The 17,739-nt window shown below is 34.0% G+C and overlaps 1 protein-coding gene across 8 annotated transcripts in view; it reads left to right on the top strand.

Annotated features, from left to right (window-relative positions):
• LOC143237472 (protein O-mannosyl-transferase Tmtc3-like) overlaps positions 1-17,739 on the top strand; it is a 144,700-nt gene that overhangs the window by 27,521 nt on the left and 99,440 nt on the right. The window contains exon 1 of one of the 8 annotated variants that reach the window (XM_076476753.1): positions 10,619-10,991. The exons of the other annotated variants lie outside the window; for them this stretch is intronic. The gene's annotated coding sequence lies outside the window, so the exon portion shown is untranslated. Of the gene's footprint in view, positions 1-10,618; positions 10,992-17,739 lie in introns of those variants that run through there. 8 annotated transcript variants of the gene reach the window in all.

The raw sequence follows: 17,739 nt of genomic DNA on the forward strand, positions 1-17,739 counted from the left end.
ATGTAGTATTGACCATCTTTTACTTGATCTGTTATTTTATTGTTCAAGATAGTACAGACCATCTTTTATTTTATCTGTTGTTCTGTTAATTAATATATTACAGACATTCTTCCTCTATTTTATTTTTACTTTGTTAATCTACATAGTTCAGACATTCCTTTTTTATTTTTTATTTAATAAACATTTTACAGACATTGTCCCATTATTTTATTGGTTATTCTGTTAATCAATGTTGTACAGACCATCTTCTTTTATTTTATCTGTTATTCTGTTATTCAAGATAATACAGACATTTTTCTTTTATTTAATTTTTAATCCTTTAATCAACATAGTACATATATTCGTCCTTTATTTTATTTGTTATTCTGTTAATCAGCATAGTACAGACATTCTTCCTTTATTTTATTTTTACTCCTTTAATCAACATAGTACAGGAATTTTTCTTTTATATTCTTTCTTTTTTGTTAATCAATTTAGTACAGACATTCTTCCTTTATTTAATTTTTACTCCTTTAATCAACATAGTACAGGAATTTTTCTTTTATATTCTTTCTTTTTTGTTAATCAATTTAGTACAGACATTATTTATTTCATTTGTTATTCTGTTAATCTACATAATACAAACGTTCTTCGTTTTTTTTTATTTGTTTTTCTATTAATGAACATAATTCAGACATTCTTCCTTTAATTTTTTCTTTGTTAATCAACATTGTACAAATATATTTCCTTTATTTTATTTGTTATTCTTGTAATCAGCATGGTACAGACATTCTTCCTCTTGTCATTTTTTATATTGATAATTAACATAGTATAGACGTTCTTCCTTTATTTTATTTGTACTCTGTTAATCAACATATTACAGAGATTCTTTCTTTGTTTTATTTGTTTTTCTGTAAATCAATATAGTACAGACATTCTTCCTTTATTTTATATTTACTTTGTTAATTAACATATTACAGGATTTCTTTCTTTATTTCATTGTTTTTCTGTTTATCAACATAATACAGACATTATTCGTCAATTTTGTTTGTTAATCGACATAGTGCAGAGAAACTTTTGTTTCTTTTGCCACATCATTTATTTGCCTGGTGCTAACTTTTTATTATTATTAATTATAAAAAATATTTGTTGTTTCATCACGCAACAAAATATTCACAAAAAAACTGGATTTAAAATACAAGCAAACAAACCAGCAGTGTTCATTATCATTTAAACAGTACTTATGTTTCTCTTATTAATTTCAAAAGGCACTTTAGTTTCTCTTATCAGTTTTGCTTTACCATTCTCGGAGCAGGGTGTTGTTAGCTGGTTAGAGTGGCTGGACCAAAAATCCGAAGGTTCGTAGTTTTGAGACCATGGGTGTACTACAAGAGTAACAGGAAAATACCGCTAATTTATTAGATTAGCTCAAACATTTGTGGCGAGTGTTCTAGAACGTTATATTGTTGTTGTTTTTTCAGTCCTAGTGTAAATGAATCGAGATTTACACGCGCCATGTAATTTGAGCTAAACGTCTCTTTCAACATCACTCTAGCCCCTTGGTTGTCCAAAAACACAGTGTGGGCTGACAGCAATGTTTAGATATCCATCTGATTAACTTTTCTTATTGTTCTCTTATTCCAGAATCTTTTTTAACGATGGTTCGAGGGAAGTTATTTGCAATGCAACGGCCGAGGATGAGCGTATTGATTAGAACAAAACGATAATGAAAGAATATGTGCGCGAGGTAAAGTTAAACAAGCGAGTTGGAGCTGGTGGACAAGATAACTAGATTTTTAGTATAACGATGTTAACATTGAAAACATCCTTGTTATACCGGTGCAGAATACACTGTTTTATTGATTTCTTGAAACGTCATTATTGTGAAAAAAAAGTCCCATTAAAACTTATAAGATTTCTCTGAGAAAACTATAAAAATTGGTAAGAATTAACTGTTGTTTGTTGAGATATATAAAATATTAGGTTCTGTAACGTATAGAAGAACGTAACCTTGAGATATCGAAACATGTAATCCAAAAATTCTCATTGGTTCTTGTTATATAACTCAAGACAATAACCAATATTTTCTTTATCTTTTCAAGTCTTTCTGCAGTTTCTCTTCTTTTCATAACCCTTTTATCTTCTTTATCAGAGCTCTATCTGTGGAATTATTCCTCCCTCTTTACCACTAGTTATGTCTCATAAATCGTAGATTATCAAACAGTCAACTTTTATTACGTTATCCTGCATAATGTTATACACCAGTGCCTCTCATGTTTGAGATCACAGATATATAACACTCGGTGTAGGTTCAGCTAGCCTGGAGATTTTTTCATGCGATTTTGTTTCATCGCAATAGTCCTGGAATATTCAATGTCTGCGCTCTGAGTGACGTAAAAAATGCTTTGTCGTTCTTTCGTTGTTTTGTCTCTCTCTCTAATCTCTTTATTTCATCAGTTTCAACATTTACGCATAATTGCACAAGGAAGGACGTTGCTAGTAATGATAAACTAGTTGAAATAGCGCGTGCGATGTGCTAGAATTTTCTTCTTCTTTCATTTCGAGATGCTTTATTTATTGCTCTCGATGTGTCTTTTCTTTCCATTGAGATCGATTCCAGTCAGTCTGGGAAATGGAAAACAAAGTATAGTTCTCGCTCTTATTCTGGTTCTCCTAGAAATGACCACCAGATAACCATCTGATGCTGTTCGAACAAAACCGCGTAGTCAATAAAGTTGAAACTTTTTAATGCTGTGTTTCTCGTGTATACGTTTGGTACCATTTACCATCTAGGACTGCGAGTCAGTGTTTCATATCTTAATACAGTTAGTACTATTACAAAAATTAATCCTAACAGTTCTAATACAGGATAATTCACAATATTAATCCTATTATGTAATACTCAGTGTAGTAATTATATCATTGAAGAAATTCATTTAACACATTCATGTTGCTTGGGTACATTTATAAATATATATTAGTTGGCTTTTTTTAAGTATACAGCTAGATAATGATCTGTCTATGCTGTGCTCCCCACGGATATTGAAACCCAGTTTTAAGTGCTGTAAGCCTGCAGACGTATAGCTGAGCCACTGCAGGCCAGCATATAAACAAATAAGAATATTATTTATATAATATTTGCTAAATATGTAAGTTTATATTATTCGCCTAATACGTAATAACAATATATATTTTTTTAATTTCATATCTAGTAGTTAAATCCAGTTATTAATTAGTTATAACAATCCTGGCATTTACGGGTCAGGCGTGGCCTAGCGGTTGGTTTGCGTTATGTTCACGATTTCTTCATAAATGTCTATCTGCATATAACCGTTTCCGATTATAGATCAGAATGAAGATAACTAAATAGTCAAGAGCATCCACTCTAAGCTCTTTTTTGTTTGACTGAATAATGAGCTTTGGTCGTTAATCTTAAATGATATTCAAAGTCTCGATCTGTGGAGACATGAACATTGAACCTTCACATTTATAGTCTGTGCATCTCAACCATCAAGCTACTCCTGCCCCTTGGTTTTAAATAACGCATTTATGTAAAATAATGTACGAAGCTATTGAAATGCTCACTAGATTACAAGAAAGTTATGCAATTAATTCATTGTGAAGGCTTATATTACTGTTTAAATAACGTTTACTATATAGCTATAATAAACCGTCGTTCATATGTCGCAAATACTTCCTTAATATTAAAAATAATAATTTAATGTATAACTTAATATAAAAACACAGATGGAAATATAATAGAAGTATTCTCGCTATACATATAATATCGAATACTTTTATCATGTTTATGGCAAGAATCGTAACGCGAAATGACGTAACGAATGCAGTAATGATACCGTATGCAACAGTAAATTAGATCCCAGGGCGTATTCTTTACGTCATGTTGTCGAACAAAACTGAAACTGAAACTGCTCAGTTTGGGCCGTGGATGTGTTTGTAGAAGTAACTGCTTAGACCCAACATCATGGTGGTGGTGAGTGCTGTCGTCTAACTATTTCCAGTTGTTTGTCTTACAGTTTCAGGTCGATGTAATGTGGTAAAATCTTAAAAACAAGCAAAAACTATTTTCATTACGCTAAGGATAAAAAAACACTTTAAAAGTTCCGATGAAACGTGCGATTACAGAAGATTGTTTGTTTCACTATCACGTAAGCTACACGAAGGCTATCTGCGCTAGCTGTCCCTAATTTAGCAGTGTCAGACTAGAGGTAGGCAGTTAGTCATTACCACCGACCGCCAACTATTGGGCTACTCTTTTACCAACGAATAGTGGGATTGACCGTCACATTATAACGCTTCCTCGGCTGAAAGGGCAAGCATGTTTGTTGCAACGGGGATTCGAATCCGCGACCCTCGGATTACGAGTCGAGCGCCCTAACCACCTGGTTATGCCGGGCCAAATTAGAGAGGAAGGCTCAATGAATTCGTTACTAGAGGGGGCAAAGCTGTGTATATATCTATATATGTTTAGGGTTAAATATTTATAATCAGTTATTAATAAGCATTATTTACTTCCCCCTTTGTTTTACTAAGCCTAACAAACCGTGTTTGTGTTCATGTATGAACACAGTGTGTTTCTACTGAGTGTGGTTAAAGAATACTTAGATCTAGTTGTGGTTAATGAAGTCTTTTCGTTAATATGTGAAAATAGAATACTTTATATTTAATTGTGTCTCCAGAAAGATTACTGTCAATGAAAGTACAGATGATTTCTTTTTTTTAAAGAAATATCACAGAATAGTTTGTGTTAAGACTTGATTACCGAATGAGTTGTGTTAAGATAGCACTACAGAAAGCTTTATGTTGAAGTAGGATTACGGAAAACTTGTAATATGGTATGATCGAAGACTGATAGAGATGTTGTAGATTATATCTGTTTTTTTTCTTTATACTTTCAAACATTTCAACAAATAATTTTATGATAATTTTTATGCAATATTTCAGTCACTATTCTTTTGAGTCATGACATTTTTTACTGAAACAAATTTGCTGGTTGTCGTTAGAAACTTTTGCATATAAGACGCTAATATCTCTTAATCAGTTCGGCAATCATTAAATATATGAATATAGCAGTCGTGTCAGAAAATGACGGCCCGGCATGGCCGGGTGATTAAGACTCCTAATCTGTTGGTCGCAGGTTCGAATATCCATCACAACGAACATGCTTGCCCTTTCAGCCTTAGAGGCGTTAGAATGTGACGGTCAATCTCACTATAGTAGGACATAGTTGCAACTAACATCCAGACAGGGACAGTACCAAAAAAAAAAAAGGTTCATGTAGTTGCGGATCAGCTTCATTCATGAAGAACAGGTACTAGGAAGGTCGGTGGAGTTAGTTGTGACTCACATAAAGAAAGAGAGAGACTGTGCCAAGGAAGTTCTGTCCAGTTGTGGCTCACATCAAGAGCAGGAGAGACTGTGCAGTTGTGATTAACGTTATAAGAAGCGAATATCATAAGCAGTTGTTATTTACTTAGTTAAATGCTTTGATCATTGCATGTTTTAAAACCTTAGCAGAGATTTGTCAATACCCTCTGCCATTTCGAAGAACGAATTTTTTTTATTACAGTTAGTGACTCTTTCACAGAATGGTTAAATTAGCGTTTTTAAAAGTTTACAAATATTATATTATTAACTCTCCTGTTAAAATACAATCTTAGTTCAAATATACCGGTTGATAATATTTACTATTTCCTTCTCATGGTAGTGCGGTAAATTTTAAGTGACAGCAGAAAACCGTCTAAGTGGCATAGCGGTACGTATGTCTTCAAACTTTCAATTCTAAAAGCAGGGTTTCTTTACCTGTGGTAGGCAGAGCACAGAAAGTCCATTGTGTAGATTTGTGCTTAACTTCGAATAACAATGACGACAGCAAGAAAACAAATATCATATGTTTATAGCAGATATGCATGAGAGATTAGATCAAAATTTTCAGGTAGATAACAAACAACCCATAGGTTTCCAGTGGTAAAGCTTGCGAGATAGAGTCTAATTTTATAATAAAAAAGTTAAAATCGTCCTGGATACTGCTCTATTATCAGAACTTAATTTCAAACTAACTACCAGGTCATAGGTCTTTTGTGGAGCTAGAAATGTTGTTGCTAACCTTCAATCAAGAAGGTGCTTCTGAGCAACGCCATTACACGTGTTAACTTTATGAGTCGTTCGGTAATTTTGACCAAGTCTGTAAGTATTTATCCACGACGAAACTTCTTCATATCTAATGCTAACTAATTTTAGTGACAGAACATTGTTTTATTTCAAGCAACCCAAATACACGTATTTTTCCCCAGCAGAATTATGTATGTGTGTGTGTGTGTGCTCATTTTTTATAACTTACCCTTCATTTTTAAAAATATCATGTACTTGCTATAAATCTAAATTATCTTCAATATGAAATCGTACTCGGTAGTTAGCCCTTAATGGGCAAATAATGGGGGTACAATGCTCGAGCAAATGGTATAGTATAGATGATATCGTGGTTTCTGTAAGGTACCCATGGATTAATGTAGTGAAGGGAATGTTGTATTCCATTATTTTCTGAAATTACGCTGCTAGGTTATCAACACGGATCGTTAATGTAAGAGGAGGTGCAGGAAATGAAGTCTACTGTAACGGATATGAAGGCTGAAGAACAGTGGGAGGTGCTAGATCTTAAAAGATTCTGATTGGATAATGCCTTTTATAGGGATCTCGTGATATTTCACAGAAAACAAACAATTGGACGCATTATTTCTAACGGTGAAGACAAACTGTGCAAATATGGAAAACCCTAGTGTTTATCAGAACTCTCAAAGCTTCCTGTTATAAGTGCTATTGTGTGATTGATTTGACAGAAAGCCCTGGGAATTGTCCTAAAAACAGCCCACCAAACATCTGAATTGAACCAGTCAAGCTGTTTAATTTATTCAAATCAGAAATTTATAAAACAATTATCCTTAGAATAGATTCCAAAGAAATGACATAAACTCATGTATGTATATTGACACGTATCTATCACAAAACAACGTTTTTCTTGAGGGCGAAAAATGTCTTTATTTTCGTTATCAGACGTTCTGTACTGTATTCTTTCTGTCTTTACTTGAATGTAAAGAGAACGATTTGATTTGTAAAGTTTTGTTTAAAGATACACTTATTTTATTATAACTTAAGAAACTTATAATAAACATCACTCTTATTGCTACTATAATAAATGTACTGACATTATTTAAGTGCGATTTCAGGTAATCTACGAGTTAATTGATTTTCAAGCACATAAAGTAGGTGTAATTCATCAGTGGACCTAATTTCAAACCCAATACATGTATTTAGACCCATCATTATTTGAATTTCTTTGATGCTTTGGTCATGTTGTCCATAGGGATTTCAAAGCTCGTTCACTTGTAGTGCACGTAGGTATCGTAATCATTTATTGCTTCCTGTTCCGACTGGTTCAGACATTCAAGAACCCAACGATTGTACGGAATTATTGTAAGCCCATTCTATTGACTATACATTACCTTTATTTGAAGGCTACAAAATCTGCTAACTTTTTTTTCAAATAAAATCTATGTATTTGACCATACTCTATATCTGCCAAACCTTATGCGTAACATCATAAGTCACTCGTATCTTGTTCTTTATTTTTGAAGAATGGTAACGATGGAAGCTATTAAACTTCTTCATCCTGATGTTATATGGTGTAGCATTGTTGGTTTGTTTGTTGGTTTGAATTTCTTGCAAAACTGTACAAGAGCTATCTGCGCTAGCCGTCCCTAGTTGTCATTGTGTGCTACTAAACGTTTTAGACTTATTACAGTATGTTGTGAACACTAGTTTACTAAACTTGCCTGTCTTGTTACTTATGGTGGTAACATTATATGTTACTATCATTCTATTTATTGTAACTGTACAGTGGTATCATTGTATGTTACTATGATTCTATTTATTGCAACTGTATAGTGGTAACAATGTATGTCACTAAGATTCTCTTTATTGTTTGTACAGTGGTAAAAAATACGCGTGTTATTAAACTATTGGCAAACTGTGAGCCCTTTAGTAACTCCATTCAACTTCCAATTTTCTAATATCCCTATAATAATCCACATTCAACTACCAACTTTATTATTAGCCCTGTAGTAATTCCTCTTCAACTATAATATTTATAACCTCTCTTTATAACAAGCCACTTAATAGTCCCTATTTAAACACCTACCTTAGGTTTACAAAGTATAGTTACGAAGTTTGGTTTTAAATCAGAGAAACAATTGACTGTTCACATGCTTCGTAAGTTGAGCTACAACATACACGTTTGGTTCATAAAGCTAGAGTTTGTATGAGGTTGAGAATTGTTACTGATTACGAATAACTGTCCTTCCTCAACGACGCCATACTATCCATCGTGAAACACTCACTAATTGTGTGTCAAAATAATATTAAATATCATGAAACACTCTCTAATTGTGTGTCAAAATAACACTAGCTATTCTGGAACACTTGCTAATTCTCTGTCGAAAGAACACTAGCTATTATGTAACATTCACGTATTGTGCGTTACAATCATATTACATATCCTGGGACAATCGTTTATTGTATGTCGACATCTAACTATTGTGTAACACAAGCTAGTTGTATGTCGGCATAAAACTAGATATCGTAAAACAGTCGCTAACTGTATGTCAACATAACACTAGCTAACACTCGCGAATTGTGTGGTGATGTCATATTAGACATCACGTAACACTTTCCTCTTCGACATCACACGAGTATGCGTATAGTTGTTTGTCATCAGTAAACTGGGTTGCGAGCGATATTTTCTGATTCTTTGTCTGTATGATACTAAAATATTGATAAAATTTAGGTTTGCCACTTTTATCCTTGTCTTATTTTTATTATTTTTGTCATGATACTTATACGCTTTCACTCTCGTCCACCAAAATACTTATATAAGTATCATGTTAGTTGACAATAAAAGTATATTTCTATACTATTCATCACTATGACATATATATTTTTGTATTGTTCATCATAACTGTACTTTTTATTTTATTTTTCTTAACTGGGAAAGTTATCTAGAAAGAAGAATTGATAAATATCAATCCATAAACTATCAGAAGAAAAATTTTGTTTCAGTGGAAAGTGTCCCCCATTACTTTCACTTAGAACATATCGGAGGATATGTATGCCCTACCTATTCTATACAGAATATCATAATCATTTCCCTTTCCGGTCATTTTTCAAGTGGACACGATAACAAGTCATTCGCCGCTTTTAAGTTGAGATTTTCTACAAAGCACCAGTATTGTAGTTCCAGTTCCTGGGGGTTCTGTTGTTCTGATACTTTTACTGTACGTAAGCTACTTCTCAAGATTAAAGATTTGATAAGATTTAGAATACAAATGTCTTTCCTAATCGGACCTGGTGTTTTACTTTTCCAAATGCACTCTCTGTGATAAAATCATTAATCTAAAAAATCAGTCGCTTGCCCTAACTCTAATGCGATCACTGATACATGAAACTGATTCATATATTTTGTATCTAATATGCTATTGATACAAACCGACCAAGTATATTTACTGTAACGTGATCACTAACCTATAGAACTAAAGTAGGATTTTAATTGTGGTGTAATATTCACCTATAAAACCAACTGAGCTTTTATCGTGTTGTTTTTTTTTTCAAAGGTAAACGTAATTATTATCCCATGGAGTAAACTGAATATTTTGACTCTTAGGTGGCTATTTATCCATGAAATCAAATAAATATGTTAAATTAATGTGAATATTGATTTATGGAACCCGCAATCGTGTAATAGTAAGAAGTCCAGCAACATTTCTTATTTCTAATATGAATGTATTTGATTCATTCCAGAAGAAAAACTGAAACGAAGATGTTTGATGACATCAAAAATGGCTTCTAGGTTGATTTAGTCTAGGTTGATATCATGTTCGCTGTTTGCATTCATATTTAAACTTTTTGATATACAAACTTCAAACAGAATCCAAGACGACTTTATAGAACCATAACTATGACCTTTTCACAGATACATCTGAACAAGTTTTATCTTTGGTTGAAATCATATTACAAACTGCAGGCTTTTCTAAAACTTCTAGAATTATAAGTCATTCATGCCATTAGACAACAAGTTCCATGAACATGCATTGAAATCTGTTACTAGTATCTCTACTTTTATACATGACTAATATGTTAGAAAATCATTAAGGTTGTTTATCTTAATGAATTATCTAAAAAAATCGAGTTCATGCGAAAATAAACATGTTTACCGTTAATACGACGAACGTGTAGGACAGGATTAATCCAGTTCAAGGTTTGATTCGTCCAGTTCGTTTAGTACTTGGAACTCGGAGCAAAATCTTGTAATTAAATTTTAAATAATTGATGAATAAACATGTGCTCATACACAGTACAGCAGAAAGGCTTAGCTCATAATGTATTCATGTATCTCGTTAGTACTAAGAAGCCATTATATACTCATCGAAAAGTTCCATCGTAAAACGAGCGAGGGAGTTACGAAACGACTTTATTAAATGTTTTATTTATATTACGTTATTCAATACATTACTTAGAACAAGATTATATTACACTGTAGTACTGGGTTAACTGTCACAGCTTTGCCACTGATATGAGTTACAAGCGCATCAAGAAACAAATAATCTACGCTTAAGTAATTTTTTCTGCTGATCTCTTAGCCTGTATAAACTTTCCATTCTGGAGACACAACCTTATCCTTCATGAGGTTTATAGATAACTAGCCTAGAAATATCAAACACCTCTTTTAAACAATATTAATTTTCCGACACCCGCTCGTGCTGACGTGTATCACGAGATGAGGACAGAATCATCAGTCTAATGCACTTCACGAGACGAGGTCGAAATGACCAGCCTAGACTGCTATTAACTTCCCAAATCGTTTTAGTAAGGCAGGAAACGGCAACAGTACGATATGATTTGAAGTGTAAGACTGCATGAGCTTGTAACGTGGCAACCCTGCGGTGAGTGAGAACTCTATTTATGGACTTGTATGAGATAAAACTTTAAGTAGCTAAACCTTTTCTTTGTCGTAGACCATTAGCTGATTAGGAACACCTGCGTTTCTGCTTAGCTAAGTCAGTCCTGCTTGCTCTGTGGTCGTATATTTAGATAAAAGAGATTGTAGTTAATTCCATCCTTAGAGAAGGGCAGGAGTGAAAATGGTTCTCTGGAGGTGGATGGCCCGAATAATATATGTACTGGTTTTAATGAAATAGAAGAACCTAGACTGCAGTTTTAGGGTAGCAAAATAAGGCCCTATATCACTAAACTATGCTTGTTCAGTATTTGTTTTTGTAATTGTTATAACTTGTTAGTAGTATAAATAAACTCCATAATAGTGTGATACTTGTTTTATTGTGACCCCAAAGTCCTTATATTATATTGTTTTATACTGGTAAACACGAAGGCCTTTCAATTTTATTTTAGATTTAAACTATACTATGAACATAATAATTCTAATTCTCATTAAACATTGTTATAACGATTTTGAATAACATTAACATAATTTAATCAGGAAACCTCTGGATGTCAACATTCGTTTATACTAACTAGCCAACAGTCATTACGTACGTATAAATACGTATATCATACGACAGACTTGTGACAGTTTGTCTTCTTTAAGCTTTAAGTAGTGGTTTTCGCAGAGAACAACGATGTTCCTCGCATGTCTATTTTGTGTATGATATTATACATGCGGCGTTGTTCGGCTATACATCTTCCACATGTATGGTTCTAAGGGTAACTGATGGTGTTGTCATCTCGGCACCAGGACTGTGAATAAGAACTGCCAATGTCAGAACCTTAAACCAGAAGACAAAGGATGACGACTGACTTTGAATTGGATCATAGATTTATTACGTTTACGTTAAATGTACACAATAGTTAATTGTGTTAATTGACCGACGTCTTTATTACTAGACAGTTTTAGTTTTGCGGCAAGTCCAGTTACTTTGAAAAAAATATTTGAAATATTTGATTAAGATAGGAAGAAACTTCAATATTAGATTAGAAATGAATACTAAGTCAGTTGATGTAGGACTCTGCAGTTGATTTGTCATGCAAATCGGTTCCATTTCAAGATTTCAGTGGCTGAATGAATTTGATGACAGAATTATTATCCTGAGGAGAAAACTACGTTCTGCTTGGATGGTCTTGAGTATAACCTTAACCGCAGTCACATTGATGGTGTATTTCTGTAACTGACACTAACCGACATATGACAATGGAACCTGCCAGTTCTTGTGATCATGAATAGACATATTGATCTGTCTTTCAGTTTATATGAGTATCTTTCTAACGAACCATATTTCTAAACTGGCTGTCTCTATTCTTCCAACGTCAAATTTAATACAAAGTAAAGCGTGTCTAGTTTTAATGATGAAAGTTGCGTGGAGAGAAATTCAGCATATCTGTCTGTCTGTCTGTTTATTCATCTATTTCAACAGACTTTAGAAAAATAAGACTTTGGTAAGGGCTAAAAGTTAGAGTTTTACACAATCTAAAAAAACCTGCGATAAAGGTGGATATTGCTATGCTTTCACCTGCTAATAAGAAATGGATATTGTTGCTACGCTTGTGTTATTGTTTCTGTTCATCGCAGTATCTGCCATTTACAGACAGCAGCAGATATTGTACAAGTCCTGTTGTTGTTTTTCATCTTGAGTATCACGTTCCACGTGCTGGTGATCTGCCTATTTCACAAGCGATCCATTACCAGTGGGATCCCAGTTACTGATATATAAGTGATTGTGATAACTAGGGGTGAATGTATTTATTCAGCAGGATAAAGCCAGCTGGAAATCTCCCAAGGACATCTTCTTCTCACCAAACTATGTTCATTAAGAGGATTGGGTAGTAAGTGGCAATGAGCTGAGTATTTATTGGTCATAAGAAAAACATTGTGAAAAAGTAGTATTAGTTCTATAATAAAAGTAATAGTAGATTATGAGGTTGCCTCAATTGTTTCTTCAAATATGGCTTGTGTGTTTATCTCCAATTTATATGATTGGATCTTATTTTACTTTTTCTCACACTGACAATGTTTTTGTTAAAGACAAAACATTTTTTTTTCACACTCACATGCACCATAAAACTTGTGTTCAAAGTCATTTGTTTAGATTGTTTTCTGTCAAACTCTAGCTTAGCCACTGATGAAATATGTTTTCTGTCAAACTCTAACTTAGCCACTGATGAAATGTATTTCTTGTGTAGTTGTTGCTCCCCATCTCTTCGGTTTTCTTTATAAAAAAAATCCTCGCCATGCAGCTGGTGAGGTCCATGTTTAGAAATATGCATTTCCAATCAAGATAAAGTCGTGGTTAAAGTCAGAGTACAATGTAGATGGTGTTGCAGGTTCGAGCCCCCCTTATTACACGCTGTTACGTTTTTGAAATATGGATAAATAGTTTAAAATAAAGGACGTAAATGTCACAGTAGACGCGTTTCCTCTTTTATTTTGTTGTCAATAAGCAAGTGAAATGTTGTTACGGTATTTCAAAGATTACAGAATTTTGTATCGGAAAACACCATTTTTTCACATCGGTCATGTGTTTAGATGCACCACTAATAAAGAAACATCAGCTATCCGTGCTGTAGAGAGAGCCACGGGTAGTTTTTATTATATTTTCCTTTAAATATAACTAACGTCTCCTCATCTTTGTGAGGGGCGTGTTTCTTGTTTCATGGAACTCTTTAAGTCAGATCCATCTGTCCCATCTGTATGAAGGGCGTGCTTGTATTTTCATCCAATGCTTTGGTCACAAATTCATCAGGCGCCATCTGTGTGAAGGGTATTTGCATTTTTTCCAATGAAGTACAATACTTGATGTAGAAACAGCCCAATAAATGTAAAAGATAAAGGTAAATTAAACTCCATGTAAGAGAACTAAAAATGCACGCCAACCACGTGAATTTTTAGTGTTATATTTCAACTAGATTTTTAAACGAGTCTAGTCGAATGTCACATCACACAATCATGAAATGACATTCTAATGACCAAGCAATATGACAGCAACAGAATTCGAAAATAATAGTCAGAGGTGCGTTCAACTACATTTAAAGTGGTCAAGACGGAAATCGTATACTTACCATCGTCCTTCTTGGGCTGCCCATTTTTAAAAGGAAGTAACCATAAAACAAAAAAGTTTAGTTATTATCACAACATATCTATACTAGGGTATTAAGTGTTTACGATATCATAATATAAATATATTTTAGTATAAGTGTAGCTTCGTGTGTGTACGTATGTGTTTGTGAATGTCACAGTTAAGGATTTAAAAACTCGGTACACAAAACTCTAAAAGTAGGTAGAATCTCAGCTGGAACATATTGAAAACTCAATTTGTCGAGTTTCTTCAATTTTATAATCTTCTCTTTTTTTTATTTGTCAGTTATTCAAGATCCGTGAATCCTTGTGTTTGCATTCGTATATTAATCTAACTTACATGGAACCTGCCAGTTCTTATGATCGTGGATAGACATATTGATCTGTCTCTCAATTTACATAAGTATCTTTATAACGAATTGGTGATGTCAGAGTATGTTTTTAAATCCATAGATACACGATGGGCTATCGGCAGTGTGTCCACTTCCGGAATCTGACATCAAACTTGAAAGTTATATAAGTCAAACTTACCGCTGAGCCACTGAGAGACTTTTCTAATGATAGCAATAGTTATAGGTAAAGTTGATCAATAATGATCAAGCTATTTCCGGAGTGATACAAAATGAAATGCATCGTTTTGTACGTTATTTCTATCAATAGAGAAATATCGATAATAGGTTGTTTGTTTATTTTTCAAAAGAATCAGCAAACTGAGATATATCGACATCTAAATTTGATGCTGATTAAAATATGCTGACTTACATTAAGCAGTACAACTTCTAATGAGAAAGTGGGGAAGAGATGCACAAAATATTTTGTAGTTGGATTACGCAAACAGTTAACAAAGTACTTTATTTCTATGCGCATGTCGACGTAAGTTTGTGATTAGGCTATTCAAGTTGAATCTCTCGACAACGTTTGCTAATGCATAATAAGAAACTAGTGTAGTTTTTTCAGGTCGAATTTTATTACGACATATCAGCAGTTAGCTGTCGTAACACTTTAATTTTATAACACCGACAACGTTATCGTCACACCGACGATAATGAGATAAAAAACTTGCAACTGAGTTGATAATACTGTTTCATCATGTAACACTAACTTTAATATTGTCAACATTTTTAGTCAACTGTGTACTTCGTTTTGTTAATGTTTAGTTTCGACGATATCTCGGCTCAACTTTGGTAACAAAGTTTGTAACACTGTACTACATTTTGATATAAACTAAACACTTGCAAGAAAGAGCAATAAATCCAAGTTCAAGGAAATGATGTTAACTCAAAGAAGTGTCAGGACTGTTAGATATACCATGATGGTTAAGGAACAATACATACACTCTGATACTGTGAGTTAACCGTGACAACATATTTATAGTGAAATCGTTGTGGTTGAGACACAGAATGTATACATTGAAATCAACGTGGTTATATCTCAGTATGCCTATACTGAAATCAACTTGGTTATATCTCAGTATGGCTACACTGAAATCAACGCGGTTATATCTCAGAATGGCTACACTGAAATCAACGTGGTGATGTCACAGTATGCCTACACTGAAATCAATTTGGTTATATCTCAGGATGACTGCACTGAAATCAACGTGGTTATATCTTAAGATGGCTACACTGAAATCAATGTGGTGATTTTACAGTAGGCCTACACTGAAAGCAACGTGGTTATATCTCAGTATGGCTACACTGAAATCAACGCGGTTATATCTCAGGATGGCTACACTGAAATCAACGTGGTGATGTCACAGTATGCCTACACTGAAATCAACTTGGTTATATCTCAGGATGGCTGCACTGAAATCAACTTGGTTATATCTCAGGATAGCTACACTGAAATCAACGTGGGATGTCACAGTATGCCTTCACTGAAATCAACGCGGTTATATTTCAGGATGGCTGCACTGAACTCAATGTGGTTATATCTTAAGATGGCTACACTGAACTCAACGTGGTTATATCTTAAGATGGCTACACTGAACTCAACGTGGTGATGTCACAGTAAGCCTACACTGAAATTAACTTGGTTATATCTCAGGATGGCTACACTGAAATCAACGTGGTGATGTCACAGTATGCCTACACTGAAATCAACTTGGTTATATCTCAGGATGGCTGCATTAAAATAAACGTGGTTATATCTTAGATGGCTACACTGAAATCAACGTGGTTATACCTCAGAATAGCTACATTGAAATGATCGTGTTGATATTACAGTATGTGTACAGTGAAATTGTGTTGATAATGTTGATATTGTCATATCAGAAAACTAATTTAACAATTGTGGGAATGTTGCTACTTGCCTGTACCAGCTAAGAGAATCCTTGAAGTAACACGTTATATAACAAAGCTAATTCATCAGTTTATTGTTATTTCCAATCCCATAATAATAATCCCATAGTAGCGAGAGACTATTTCTTTAAATATCACGTAAGAAAAAAATATGTGCAGAAAGGGGAATGCAGAGCAGTAGGTCAGTATAATGATACAGTTATAGTTCGTAAGATAAAATATGGTGGAATGTAGTGTAGAACAATCAGTCAAGGTAGTAAGGCAGGTGGAGTTCAGTTATTTAATTCAGTCTAATAGGAGGAGGGAAAATGGTTAACAGGAAGAGGAATATAGAAGGAACAATCAGCTAAGGTATAGAGACAGCTACAGATAGAGTGTACTGTTAATTATCGTGTTAAAAGTAAGCAGGAAGAAACAGGAAGTACAAAGCATGTAGTCACGATAGGAAGACATATAATGTCGGACTATAATGTGAACAAAAATGATATATATCAAGGGAAATGCGCTACGGAACCTGCAAATACAGTAGGAAGATGTAAAAGTTAGAATTATCTAAACAAAAAATCAATTAAAATAAAAATATTTGCTGAATTACAAACCATCATAGACAGTTCATCGAAACTGTTGGAGGTCGATTTTTGTTTTGAATTTCGCGTAAAGCTACACGAGGGCTATCTGCGCTAACCATCCCTAATTTAGCAGTGTAAGACTAGAGGAAAGACAGCTAGTCATCATCATCTATCGCCAACTGTTGGGCTGCTCTTTTACCAAGGAATAGTGGGATTGACCGTAACATTATAATGCCCCCACGACTGAAAGAGCGAGCATGTTTGGTGTGACGGGGATTCGCATCCGCGATTCTCGGATTATGAGTCAAGCGCCTTATTCACCTGGCTATACCAGGCCTGTTTGATATTGTTTGTTGAACAGACCAGAGAAAGAGAAGAACAGGAATGTAAGACCGTAGACAGAGAGAACTAAGAAGTTGCAGAATAAAATTATTCACTTACGTGTCAAATGCAAATGAGCTACAGTGTTTCATGTCATCAAAGTAAATTTGTAAGGAAGTCATTAAGTTACTTGTGATTTATAGAACTTTGAACCAACCTTGTCTGAATGAAAGTGGTATACGTGTACAAAGCTTGCTGTTCATCTTTCTTCTTCCTTTACTTCTACTGAATATCAAGAACAATGGAACTCTGGTTTTGTCCAATACTTCTCTTCTGAAGCTTTTGTTTGTTTTCAATTTCGCGCAAAGCTACACGAGGGCTATCTGCGCTAGGCGTCCCTAATTTAGTAGGGTAA

This window comes from Tachypleus tridentatus, chromosome 13 (assembly GCF_004210375.1).
Source record: "Tachypleus tridentatus isolate NWPU-2018 chromosome 13, ASM421037v1, whole genome shotgun sequence".
NCBI lineage: Eukaryota > Metazoa > Arthropoda > Merostomata > Xiphosura > Limulidae > Tachypleus > Tachypleus tridentatus.